The sequence below is a fragment of the Carlito syrichta genome, unplaced genomic scaffold (assembly GCF_000164805.1).
Source record: "Carlito syrichta isolate Samal-C Ts95f unplaced genomic scaffold, Tarsius_syrichta-2.0.1 Scaffold195420, whole genome shotgun sequence".
NCBI lineage: Eukaryota > Metazoa > Chordata > Mammalia > Primates > Tarsiidae > Carlito > Carlito syrichta.
This window is the reverse complement of record NW_007139516.1, coordinates 1-12,802: the sequence shown is the minus strand read 5'-3', so window position 1 is coordinate 12,802 and position 12,802 is coordinate 1. Positions and strand designations below refer to the sequence as shown.

At 41.3% G+C, this 12,802-nt stretch overlaps 1 long non-coding RNA gene across 1 annotated transcript; it reads right to left on the bottom strand.

The window, feature by feature from the left end:
• Positions 1-4,539: 4,539 nt before the first annotated feature.
• On the bottom strand, positions 4,540-11,266 carry LOC110594980. The gene is made up of 3 exons (XR_002481550.1): positions 11,024-11,266; positions 8,127-8,246; positions 4,540-4,626 (listed from the first exon to the last, which is right to left on the bottom strand). It is a non-coding gene; the product is annotated as an uncharacterized LOC110594980 (long non-coding RNA).
• Positions 11,267-12,802: the final 1,536 nt, after the last annotated feature.

Here is a 12,802-nt window from a genome sequence, read left to right as displayed (position 1 = left end):
CCCGTGGTGACACAGGACCAGTTTGGGCAATAATATTGATTGGGGGAGTTATACTTTTTATCTCTATCATGCCCCGGACATACATAAAAATACCAGTACCTGCCACTAGTGCCTCCCTGGGTTAGTTTTTACTGCATAGCGGCAGTATGGTAGAAATGGGTTAGATCCCCGGTTATAACAGGGAACCATGTGTTTTGGGGGTTTAATTTTGAGGTTTGCCAGATAATGTTGTTTGTGGAGAGGTCAATAACCTGCCAGGTTAAGTTTACAGGTTGGTGGGGATTAGGAGCTGCCCAAAGGGACCCTATCCCCATTATGAAGAAGTAGAGGCGGAGGAAGTGTGACACAGTCTTAGCTTTAGAGGATTGTTTTTGTCCAGCTGACTGTTCTATTTGGGCACGTAGTTTTTCAGTAAAGCAAGAGTGTCGGCAGGTTTGACTTGGGTGTGGTGGATCAAAGACGCTACACCTTCCACTTTTAAGGCAGTGGGCGTGGACAGGATCACGACGTACAGACCCTTCCACCGAGGCTGCAGGGTCTTGTGCTGATGTCGCTGGACGTACACCCAGTCCCCTGGTTGGTAGTTGTGGGAAGTCGGCGGTGGTCCAGTTTCATAAAGGGCCTTTAATCTGGGCCATACCTGCTCATGGACCTTTTGTAGGGTTTGTAGGCTACCAGCTGTGGCTACCACCTGTGTAGTCTTGTTCTTGGTGGGGAATGTCTCTGTCTTTCCTGAAAAAGTGTCTATACATACTAGTAAATACTTGTACCCATATTTTCCCGGTTTTATCTCAGTAAAGTCCACTTCCCAGTAGGCCCCTGGCTAGTTTCCCTGAAGTCTGGTGCCCGGATTTTGTTTAGGATTAGTTGCATCGACAATTTTGCAGGCTTGACATTGGTTTACAATTTGTTCAATTTCCCGTCGGGCAATGGGTATAATTATATTTGCATGGCATATTAATTGTTTCATTTTTCTAGCTCCTAAGTGGGTGTTTTTGTGCATTTTTTTTTTTTTTGAGTTGGAGTCTCACTCTGTCACCCAGACTGGAGTGAAGTGGCCGCTCCCGGCCACTGCAGCCTCGCCTGCTGGGCTCCGGCGATCCTTCCACCTCAGCCTTCCAAGCAGCCGGTATTACAGGCGCACGCTACCACGCCCGGCTGATTTTTTGATTTATTGTAGAGATGAGGTCTCGCTGCCCAGGCGGGTCTCGAACCCGCGGGCTCAGGCAATTCACTCACCTCAGCCTCCCAAAGGCGCGGGATTACAGGCTGAGCCACTGAGCCCGGCTTTTTTGTGCATTTTTATGAGCAGCCATTGGCCCAACCGTTCTGGAAGAATGACATCCCATTTATGGGGTTCCTTGTCCCAGTGTTGGATCCACGACCAGCCGTCTGAAAACATAATTTTTGGTTGTTCGTTTCTCCATTTCAAATCTTCCTCTGTGTAGTTCGGGCTCTCAGGTAGATCCGGGGGCCCGGGGTCTGGTAGTGTGGTCACTAAGACATGGTCCATGGAAAGGGCTGTCTTTTTGGCCTCAGTTTTCCTTGTGCCAGCCGGTTTCCTTGTGCAATTGGTGTGTTGTCCTTTTGATGCCCCGGGCAATGCATTATAGCCAGGGCTTTGGGTAACCAGAGTGCCTGTAACAACTCAAGGATTTCAGTTTTATTTTTGATGGTTTTTTCCTCTGCCCTTAAGAGCCATCTTACCTTGTAGATGGCTCCATGAATATGTGCAGTTGCAAATGTATGCCTGCTGTCAGTATAAATATTTATCTTTCGCCCTTTTTCATGACTAAAGCCTTTGTGAGGGTGATGAGGTCAACTCGCTGTGCTGAGGTCCCGGCCGCAAGTGGCGCTGCCCATAAAGTCTCAATCTCTGTGGTTACTGCTGCCCCGGCGTACCTGGTTCTGTCCTGCACGAAACTGCTACCATCTGTGTATCAAGTTTCATCGGTGTCAGCCAAGGGTTGGTCTCGGAGGTCTTCCCTCGTACCATAGACCTGCGCCAGGATATCTTGGCAGTCGTGCAAGGCGCTTTCTTTATATGGGTTGGGCAACAGGGTGACCGGGTTTAGAGTAGCCGGTGCCTGGAACAAGATTCTAACTGGATTTAAAAGGAGGCCTTGATAATGAGTTAGCCGGGCATTACTTATTCACCTGTCGGGTGGTTGTTTTAGGATGCCTTCAATGGCGTGGGGGGCGGTAACATGCAGTTCTTTTCCCATGGCAATTTTGTCAGCATCCTTAACCATTGTGGCAAACGCTGTAATGATTCGCAGGCATGGGGGCCACCTGGCAGCCACAGGGTCTTGCTTTTTAGACAGGTATGTCACCAGCCTTTTCCATGGTCCAGTTTGCTGTAACAGTACTCCCTTGGCTATTTCCTCGGACTCATAAACAAACAAGAAAAAGGGTTTAGTCAGGTCTGGCAGCCCCAGTGCTGGGGCTGAAATCAGTGCTTGTTTGAGAGTCTCAAAAGATTTGTTCATGTCCTCTGTCTATACAAGTTCGGACTTGTTTTTGGTGGCCTAATATAATGGCCGGGTGAGCTCAGCAAACCCCGGAATCCATAGGTGACAAAAGCCAGCCGACCCCAGGAACTCACGTACCTACCGCACAGTTTGTGGTTGTGGAATTTTCAGCACCGTTTTTTTACGGGCTTCAGTTAACCCTCTCTGTCCATCTTTTAGTTTGTAGCCTAGGTAGCTTACCTCAGTTTGACAAATATGTGCCTTTTTCGCTGAAGCTCGGTAACCTAGGACACTTAATACTTGTAGCAAATCTCTGGTGCCTTCCAGGCATGCATCCTGGGTTTCGGCAGCCAACAAAATGTCATTCACATACTGTAACAGGGTTAAAGTGGGGTGCTTAGTACGGAACTCACTCAGGTCTTCATGCAGAGACTCGTCGAAGATGGTAGGAGAATTTTTAAATCCTTGAGGAAGCCGGGTCCAGGTGAGCTGCCCGCTGATACCTCTTTTTGGGTTCAGTCACTCAAAGGCAAAGATGTCTTGGCTTCGCAGGGCCAACGACAGGCTGAAAAGGTATCTTTTAAGTCTAATACCGTGTACCACACCTTGTCTGGGACCAAGGCAGTAAGGAAGGTATAGGGGCTAGGGACTGTGGGGTGTATGTCCATTACCCGGCGGTTTACTTCCCGCAAGTCCTGTACCAGTCGGTAGTCAGTTAAGTTGGGCTTTCGTACCGGTAATAAGGGTGTGTTCCAAGCGGACTGGCAGCATCATAGTATTTCTTCATTCAGCAGCCGTCGTATATGGGGGGTTATCCCATCCCGTGCTTCCGCAGAGATTGGATACTGCTGGACCCGAACTGGGTCTGCTCCGGGTTTTAATTCCACGAACACCGCTGGTCTGTGTTTGGCCAGTCCTATTCCCCCGATCTCTGCCCATGCTAAGGGAATTTCTTGGAGCCAATCTTTCATTTCTGGTGCTATTTCTGCGTTAGGGATCTGGTACAGTCTGTATTCATCTTGTAATTTAACAGTTAGAATTTGTAGGGGGCTCCCAATTGAATCCGTGACCTTTGTCCCATCTGATCGGAAGCTGATATTTGCTTCTACTTTGGTCAGCAGGTCTCTCCCAAACAAAGGGTACTGGCAGTGGGGAAGAACCAGAAACTCATGGGTGACTGTACCTGTGTTTAAATTTACTGTTTTTTTAAGTGGTCCAGTATGCCGGTCTTACCTCATTAGCCCCTTGAACCCACAAGATTTTGTCTGAAAGAGGGCCTTGGGGTTTTATTAATACCTATCACTCTGCTCCTGTGTCTACATGAAAAGTCACAGGCTTTCCCCCTACCTCCAAGGTTATCCGGGGCTCAGGGGGGGAACTGAGCCCTGACCCCCCTATTCGGTAACGAGTACAGTCACTTTGTCCTCAGGACGAGGAGGGCGTTTAGGGCAGTTCTTTATGTAATGCCCTTCCTCCTTGCAGCAGAAACACTGATTTTTTTTTTTACCTTGGGGTGGTCTGACTGGGGATTTCCCGGTTTATTGTCAGGATTCAGCAGCCAGTTTTTTGAACCACTTTTGCTTTTTACAGGGTCTTGGGCAGTGGCAGCCAAGAGGATTTTTGCCAGCCCTCTGGTTTGTCATTTACTGTGCTTATCTTGCCATTCTTCCGGACTTTCTCTATTATTATAGACTTTCTCTGTCACTTTCAGTAAATCCTCTAAAATCTTTTTTCCCCGTCTTTTTACCTTCTGTAATTTTCTTTTTATGTCCGGCGCTGCCTGATTAATGAATGCCATGATCACAGTCGCTTTAGTTTCGGGCACTTCTGGATCCATTGGGGTGTATTGATAGAAAGGTTCCATAATACGCTCCAAGAATGTGGCTGGGCTCTTGTCCCTATCCTGCCTTATATTGTATACCTTAGCCAAATTAGTGGGCTTGCGAGCAGCTGCCCAGAGACCTGCCATCAGAGCCTGGCAGTAGACCCGGAGTTTCTCCTTACCTTCTGCCATGTTAAAATCCCATCCAGGCCAGGAAAGAGGAAAGGCAACATTTATCAGGTCAGGGTTGGTGGTGGGCTGCCCGTCGACTTCCGGAACTAACTTCCGGGCCTCCGTCTGGATTCTCTCTTTTTCCTCGGTAGTGAATAACACCTGTAACAAAATCTGGCAATCATCCCAGGTGGGCTGGCAGGTAAAGAGAACACTTTCCAGCAAGTTAATCAGGCCTTTAGGATTCTCAGAAAAAGTGACCGTTTGTGTTTTTCAATTATATAGATCACTAGTAGAAAATGGCCAATAATGCATGGGCTGGTTCCCGGCCTCATCCAGGGGCCCAGCCACCATCAATGGCAAGACTACCGTGGAGTCTGCGGGCCCCCCTCCAGGACCAGCCACTCTAGCGACCCTCCTTCAGGGCCCTGCGGCTGGGCTGTCTACCACCTCCTCCTGCCTTCCCTCCCCAGCCACCACTGGGTCTGCTTTTGCAGCAGCGGCTTGGGGTTGCGGTGCTGGTGGGGCTGAGGGCCCTAGAGGAACTGACTGGTATGGGGGAGGGAAGATTATTTCCTCCATGCTGTAGTCTGGGAGAACAGGGTAAAAGGGGTTCTTTGACGACTTATGGAAGGGGTTCAGTTTCTCCCGAGGCTGTGACGGCCCAATCTCTGGAGGCTCTGGAGGCTCCATTCTCCTCTCCTGCAAGGCAAGTACTTTCAACTCTTGGGTTGGGGTAAGATGTTAGGGTTTCACCCAAGGGGGTGGGGATTCCATTATATCTTGCCAGACCAGTATATAAGGCAGTTGATCCGGGTGTCCCTTGGAGCCTTTTTGGAGAAGGATATTCTTGACCTGTAGGAGAACATGCGTTAGGAAAGTCCCTTCCCGTGGTCAGCCCACATTGAAGGCGGGTCATTCAGAGGCACACAAGTCCCGGAATTTTTTCTTGTGTATTTCCACACTCAGATTGTGAGCCCTCTCCTTTAGTTCTGAAAAGTGATTAGTCATGAGAGTTAACGACGTTGTCTGTGCCTGTCCCATCTCACTTGTTACTACTAACGTCACAACAAACACAATCAATGAGACAAACAAGAAAATGACAAAAGGCAAATGGTAGCGGCCGCGAAAAAAGATCTGAAAGGAGGCTAGGGGTGGGACAGATCGTTGAAGATTCTGACCTTCCCCACAGATGAAGACCTCGTCTTCCAGACGGGGTTGTGGGACGTCTCCCACAAGCCCCAGTCGGCGGCTTGCCAGCGCATCCGACTAGCCAATGCCGACCTTATAACAAAGAACAGGAGTGTGGAGCTCCACCCAAGATACTGAACACAAGTGCACTTACCCGGGAGCGACTTACTGAATGCTGGCCTGAAGACTCTCCGGACTGGGGTCTTGGGGCGGGGGGCGGTCTCTGGGATCCCGGACGAGCCCCCAAATGTTGTGGCCAAGAGTTCGATCCGAGAGACCATCAAGAGCCAATTCCAATGAAAATTCAAAAGGGTCTTTATTTATAAGCTCGAGCCTGGACCTCTGAGGCAACTGAAATAGCGGAGTGCGCACAGAGACCCCGAGATCCCCAAGCAGGCGATTTTTATTGTGGTTACAGAGAGGAGGGAGCTTGGTGGGGGGTTTCCAAATTTGTTAATAGTTTATTCGATAGCAAACATTAGTGGCCACCTCATGCGAATAGGATTGGTTTATCTTGTTTGAGTCAACCACAAGTTGACCACGGTCTGTCAACTGGGGAAGCTGCTGAGATATCTGGAATTTCAGATAACCCGGTACCATTACCTGATTGGTTGTTGTTAGGGGGTGGGTGAGATGACTTGATCATATGGTAGTTCAGTTTTTAGTTTTTGAGGAACCTCCATACTGTTTTCCCATAGCGACTGTGCTAATTTACATTTCTACCAATAGTGTACAAGGTTTCCCCTTTCTCTAAATCCTCACTGGAATCTGTTATTACTTTTTTTTTTTTTTTTGGAGTTGGAGTCTCACTCTGTCACCCAGACTGGGGTGCAGTGGCCGCTCACGGCCACCGCAGCCTCAACCTGCTGGACTCCGGTGATCCTTCCGCCTCAGCCTTCCGAGTAGCCGGAATTACAGGCATGTGCTACCACGCCCAGCTGATTTTTTGATTTATTGTAGAGATGAGGTCTCGCTGCCCAGGCGGGTCTCGAACCCGCGGGCTCAGGCAATCCACTCACCTCAGCCTCCCAAAGGCGCGGGATTAAAGGCTGAGCCACCAACGCCGGCTTTTTTTTTTTTTTTTATAAAAGTCATTTTAACTGAGACAAAATAATACCTCATTGTTTTGATTTTTAAGGTATCTGATGATTAGTGACATTGAGCATTTTTTTACATACCTGCTGGCCATTTGTATATCTTCTTTTCAAAAATATTTATTCAAAACTTTTGCCCATTTTTTAATCAGATTTTTTTTCTATTGAGTTGTTTGAACTCTTTATACATTTTGGATATTAATCCCTTGTCAGATGAGCAGTCTTCAAATATTTGCTACAGGTCTGTGGGTTGTTTCTTTACTTTTTTATTGTCTTCTTGCCTGTGCAGAAGCTTTGAGAGATACATATTCTAAATACAAAAATAATAAGCAAAATTTGTCTGAACTTTTAAGCCTTACTGTGCTTTGATAATCAAAATATACATCTCTTTGTTTCTATGCTAGATCACTAAATTATGATTATCTCCAGTTCTATCCAATTTGCTGTGAAGTTCATGATTTTGCCCTTTATTGCTGCATAATATTCCATTGTGTATATGCTCTCACTCATAAGAGGGACCTGAATATTTATCCCAATAGCACCAGGGAGGGATTGGCAGTTGTAGAACACTGCTGGGGAGGGTGTGGGGGCATGTGACAACACAAATGGCACCTGATCCTAAACCAGGGGAATTGAGGATCAGTTGGAGGTTCAAACTTCACCTGTACATACTTTACTTATGCACCAAATTCTGACTTGTACCCACACATCTTTATAATAAAATAAAGTAAAAAAAAAAAATTACATCTCTGTGGTTAATATTGGGTTACTCTCTTTGATTACTATTCTAAATATCTGCATAGAACAACACAGGTAAAGCATACATGTGATAAATATTGAACGACACACTATTATTAGTCACTCCATAACAGATCAACTTTCTGAAAATAATTACTTGCAAATATTAGTGCTTGTAGTAGATAATAATCATGTTGGCTAAAGCAGTATCCCCTCTTATCCCCTTTGGTATAGTTTCCTGAGTTATTGAGACTGAACAGCTAAAATTAAATTAACCATACTTCATGCAGTTTATGTTCTTCGTGTGATCTGTGGTCTGCAAGGCAGATTTACTATTGAGATTTGGAAGGCAGAAATGAGTTACATTATGTGTAGTTTCGTGTAGGAAGGAAAGAGTACAGTCTGTTGATTTTTCAAAAATTGCTGTAATCTGATTTTGATCGGTCTGAGTCTCAACAGAAAAAAGGACACATTGTCTATTTGTAAACATGTTAGTGGTATGTTGAAGACCTCAATTAATGCAGCAAGAACCTTAGCCTAGCAGCAGCAGAGATGACCCTTAACCCTATCCCAGGGGAAAGAGAAACAGGTGAGGCTAATGGAATTGAGAGGGAGAGAGAATTGTGCAAAGCAAGTTACCTTGAAGAGCCAGCTTCAAAGCTTCATAAGCTCCTGAATTGTGCAATCCCTTTGTTCTCTGCAGCAACACAGAAATCAAACTAGCTTTCACTGGCAAATGATTCTTCTTATATGAAGAAGCTAGATTCATTTTACAAAAGAGGAAGAAAAATGAAAAGGTAAAAGAGAAAATTAGTTAGAACTAGAAGATAATTTTTTTAATTAAAATTATCATCCATATCAATGTACTTTCAGAGTTTGAATATACAAGTGAACAATGGCCAGATTACATATGAAAATAGAATTCTGATCCACAATCAGCAGCAGCCAGTCCATCAAGTCAGCAACTCCTTATAGCATTCAAGGTAAAAATGGCCAGAACTTGATTAATAACTGACAACTTTCCTAATTTGTGTCTGTACTTTCAATTTAGGATTAACTGGAGAATCGTGCTTTTCTACTCAATTACATACACCACTCACTTCTAGTTAGCTGCCTACAGCTTTCTCATGCCAACATCCTCAGTCAGGGCACTCCGAGCTATTCCTTTTTTTCACTACAAAGCTTTCCCACTCCTCTAGCTGCCTTTGAGACTCTGCCAGATACAAAAGTGATGGCATAATAATGATTAGATTAAATTAAGCTTTCATTTTATTTCTGGGGTTTTACTTTTTGGTTTATTATTTTTGTAGTTGATGATATTGCTTAAATATATTTCTCATTTTACTCTCTTGTAAACTAAGTTGCTTAATTCTTTTATGTTTTGAATTTTCCATGATTCTACCCAAAGTTGTAATACTTTTGATTGCCTGTCCTAGGCACTAATACCTATTTGTGGCTGCTTAAAATCATTTTACTCACAAAGAATAGAGTGGCAAAGAAATGAACTTTAAGTTTACAGTTGAAGACTATTTCTTCATATAATTATCACATAATTATATTAGTTTATATGATTTAGTATTTCTTGCCTACATTTCTCTTTCAATAATCAAGTTGTTTTGTTAAAGTTCACTTAAGTGATTTTGTTTGTATCATCTAGGGATTTCTATCAGTGTATCTACTGCATATAACTACTTTTTACTCTATTAGACATAACGAGCTTTAAGATATTGAGTTAAGATTTCATGATCGTGAGCCTATATTTTGACTTTCAGGATTATTATTTTATTTGCTTACCTGGTTCTGTATACAGGTCTCTTTACTGAATTTCAATAAGGTATTATTATTTAGACACATGTGATTTAAATGGATTAAATTTATGATGTCAAAAATCATATTTAAAAACTTAATTTCTTGCTATATCTTTTACTTATTTAACTCAGGGTCTACTTATGTACATAGTTAATATATTTGTTCAATTTTAATAACTCCATACTTTCACAATTTATAATTTTTTGTCATTTTATCTATGTTTTAATCTATGCTCTTTTGTAGGTAGGATTTAGTATAGCTTCTCTTTCTTTTTTTCTGTAAAATCAAATGCAATTCTTCCCCTAAATTCTATATTGCTTTAGAATCACTTACTTTGTGAACAAAAGGTTTTTCATCACTCAATAATGTCTCTTTTAGAACTACTTTAATACTTTTATTTTTGTTGTTTCCTACATACAATTAAAATAAAAATACCTGTTATCTTTATTTGTTTATCAGTTTCCAAGAATACATTTTAAAATGCAAGTTTCAAATATTCATTGACTTTAAGTTTTTTAAAATTGACATATTGCAATTGTATGCTGTAAGATGTGATCCACCGAAGGAAGACCTACACATTTCATATAGTGTCATTATATACTTATAATTTAATCCCATAAGATTTTTATTACAATCGAAGGATAATAATAACGCATAGCACATACAATGGACACACAAAGATAAGTGTCATACTAACACCCACGCACAAACCACGCATATCATTCCCATTCAAATAAACCTTACCCAATGTAACATTTAAACGTTATCATTTGTAAGCATTAAATCAGTCATACATACAATCCTAACCCAATTGTGCCAACACACCTAGCTCAGCACCAAGCTCATTCATCACACAATATTTAATTACAGTTTGTGCAAATTACACAAGTCAGACATATTAATGAGAATCTTGTTATTCTCAAACAGCTAAATATGGGGCAATGAGCTTGGTTAACATTTGAAATAGGAACAGTGGCATCATAAATTCGTGAATATCCAATTTCTTCCAAAATACAAATTTCACTTGAGATTGTGAATGTTTGGGGAAAGGGAGGCACAGAGGTTGATAGTACGAAAAAATTTAAAGCAAAAAAAAAAAAAAGTACCAAAAACTCTGAACCAGGATTGTTGGGTATGAATAACCTTAGGGCAGGATCCAGGTAGAAGCACCAAGTACTGAGACACAGTATTCCCTGCCCAAACCAGAGATAACAGTTCAAGAAAAAGTAAGTACTCCACCTATAAAAGTCATGAGAGGGGAGTGGAAGGGAAGCAACTGTTCGAACTGTAAACTCTTGTTCAAGCATGAAGCTTTGCAGTTTCCAGAGGGTTTTTGGTTTTCAGTAACTATAATGTGCAGAGAATTGTGTTTTGGCAATAAAGGACTAGATGTGAGTGCATCCAGGCTCCAGGCGAACAAATTTTCAGAGGAAAAGTTTGACAAATAGTGGAAGTTAATAGTTGTGTTACACCATACGTTCTGACAGTGTCACAGAATATAGCTTTAGTGAATTGTATGCAGTCCAATCCATATGCTTGACTCCTCATTCAATGCCCAGGATCAAATAATAATACAAACCTTTCAATATACGTACATGCTAGGGTTTTTAGAAGGATATAGACATTATTCTTTTAAATACACGGGCCATACCTGCTCTTTGAGCTTATCTCATGATTTTCATAATATTTGCTGACTGAACAAATGAACGTATGAATCATATACTCACTCCATGTCTATGACCTTTGTTTCATTTTCTAGGAACCACAAAGGTAGGCCTAGGCACTCCAAAACCCAGACTTGCCTATGAAGCAAAACAACAATCATCTGAATCAGCATATTTCAGCTATGACTCCTCTCATTATGTGTTTGCCAGTGCTGTAAGGAAAAAAGGCAGATCATCAAAGTCTAGCTAGATCAGTGCAGTGGGAATCAAACCATACTTATAGAAATTCAGTTCAGCATCTCCTCTTAAACAGTGAACTCAGTTATAACCCTCCCCTTTTCTCCTCTTAAATGGCAGTCTAGGTCTCTATTCTTGTGCCATCAACAGGAATTCATAAATACTTTTCATTTTTGTGGGGAAGGGAGAAAACTCTGAAGATAAATTTTGGAAAAAATAATGTCATATATAGCGGAGGTAGTGAAACTCATAGCCACAGGGTCCACGATGACTATATTATCAATGAAGCTTAAAATTGAAGAATTCTAAAAGTGAAGATTTAATATAAAATAGTAGTACTCCAGGAATTTGACAGTAGAAAATGATGAACAACAATGAATGGTTCATCTACCACGGTTAAGGATACCTAGTGATCGTGACTTGCTTATAGTCACTTAGCTTACAATCAGAAACTATAAAACATATATGTGATGATTTAGAATTTTTAAACACAACAAACAACATATTTGAACTGTAAAGAAGATAATTTAATTGAACAAATGTAGGAATGGTAAATAAGTCTGTTTCAAACTGCTAAAGTTGTAGATTCATAACCAAAGTATTGTCAAAAAATATTTTAAAAAATAACCAAAGTAGTTTTAGGTACATGAAAAATTTTTACCCAGCAAATTCAGTAATGTGTGTAGGTTCAATAGTGAATTAGACATAAAATTAAAAAAAGCTTTTTGCTAATGCTAAATAAAGAATTACTTACAGTATAAAAAGAGAACAAATGGAAAATAGAAAGAATTTATAGAAATGAGAATGAAATGTGAACATATGCTATATATCGAATTGATGTTTCTGAAAAATAATACTACAAAAAATACAACAGAGATAATGAAAGATAAAATGGCTGAGAATCTTCCAGACTTCACGAAAGAGAAACATTTGTAGATTAAGAACACATTATAAGCTTATTAAAAGACAGACAAAAATAAATTCACACTTAAGTACATTATACGCAAAACTCAGTATACCAATAAAAAAGACTTTACAACAACCATAGAGAGACATAGAATACCTTCTGAAGAATGATTTATCACACAGTAAGCATTTCAGCAGCAGTCATAGTAACCTAAAAATAACAATTTAAAATAGTGTCCTGAAGATGAAGAATAATCATAGAATAATTAGTGCGAAATAGAGACATTTTAAGATAGAAATGTAGAAAAATATATTCAGTAAAAATAAACAACATAAAGAAAACATGACAACCAGGAACAAATGGCAAGATAAGAAGATGGTAAGTCTGTGACTGAATAGAAATAGACCTTGCTAATTTGAATACCAAAAATAATAATAATTGATTCAGGACTGTCAAAACAGGTGCAATAAAAGAATTAGGTGAAAATAACTTGTAAGACAGGGACTAGAAATTAAAGTATTCTTAGCTCCTTCTAGTACTCAAATAATGGCTGAATCCATTGACCCAAACAAGCAACTATGCATTCAGGAAACTTGGCAAATTAGGTATTTATATGTCTTTGAAAAAGTCTCAGTTGAATAGGGAGTATATGGAGAGCCTTAAATTAAAGGTAGCATATCTACTTATTTGCCATGAAA